Below are 1556 nucleotides of genomic sequence, written 5' to 3'. Positions count from 1 at the left end.
CACCCGTTATAGAACACTCCTGTTATAGAACACACCCGTTACAGAACACTCCTGTTAAAGAACACTCCCGTTACATAACACACCCGTTACAGAACACTCCCGTTAAAGAACACTCCTGTTATAGAACACTCCTGTTATAGAACACTACCGTTATAGAACACACCTGTTATAGAACACACCCATTACAGAACACACCCCTTACAGACCACTCCTGTTATAGAACACCTCCGTTATAGAACACACCTGTTATAGAACACACCTGTTATAGAACACTCCCGTTATAGAAAACACCCATTACAGAACACACCCGTTACAGAACACTCCTGTTATAGTACACACCCGTTATAGAACACTCCCATTATAGAACACACCCGTTATAGAACACACCCGTTATAGAACACACCCGTTATAGAACACACCTGTTATAGAACACACCCGTTATAGAACACACCCGTTATAGAACACATCCGTTATAGAACACACCCGTTATAGAACACTCCTGTTATAGAACACACCCGTTATAGAATACACCCGTTATAGAACACACCCGTTATAGAACACTCCCGTTAAAGAACACACCCGTTATAGAACACAACCGTTATAGAACACTCCCGTTATAGAACATACCTGTTATAGAACACTCCCGTTATAGAACACACCCGTTATAGAACACTCCCATTATAGAACACACCTGTTATAGAACACACCCGTTACAGAACACACCCGTTATAGAACACACCTGTTATAGAACACTCCCGTTATAGAACACACCTGTTGTAGAACACTCCCGTTATAGAACACTCCCGTTATAGAACACACCTGTTATAGAACACACCTGTTGTAGAACACTCCCGTTATAGAACACTCCTGTTATAGAACACACCTGTTGTAGAACACTCCCGTTATAGAACACTCCTGAATAAGAACACTGTCGTTATAGAACAATCCCGTTATAGAACACTCCCATTATAGAACACACCTGTTGTAGAACACTCCAGTTATAGAACACTCCTGTATAAGAACACTCCCGTTATAGAACACACCCGTTATAGAACACACCCATTACAGAACACTCCCGTTATAGAACACACCCGTTATAGAAGACTCCCGTTATAGAACACACCCGTTATTGAACTCACCCGTTATAGAACACACCCGTTATAGAACACACGTGTTATAGAACACTCCTGTTATACAACACACCCGTTATAGAACACACACGTTATAGAACACTCCCGTTATAGAACACACCCGTTATAGAACACACCCGTTATAGAACACTCCTGTTATAGAACACAGCCTTTATAGAACACACCCTTTACAGAACACACCCGTTATAGAACACTCCTGTTATAGAACACACCCGTTACAGAACACTCCTGTTAAAGAACACTCCCGTTACAGAACACACCCGTTACAGAACACTCCCGTTAAAGAACACTCCTGTTATAGAACACTCCTGTTATAGAACACTCCCGTTATAGAACACACCTGTTATAGAACACACCCATTACAGAACACACCCCTTACAGACCACACCTGTTATAGAACACTCC

This window comes from Cetorhinus maximus, chromosome 31 (genome assembly GCF_964194155.1).
Source record: "Cetorhinus maximus chromosome 31, sCetMax3.hap1.1, whole genome shotgun sequence".
In the NCBI taxonomy this organism is placed as follows: Eukaryota; Metazoa; Chordata; class Chondrichthyes; order Lamniformes; family Cetorhinidae; genus Cetorhinus; species Cetorhinus maximus.
The sequence above is the reverse complement of the archived record's forward strand: the minus strand, read 5'-3'. Positions refer to the sequence as shown.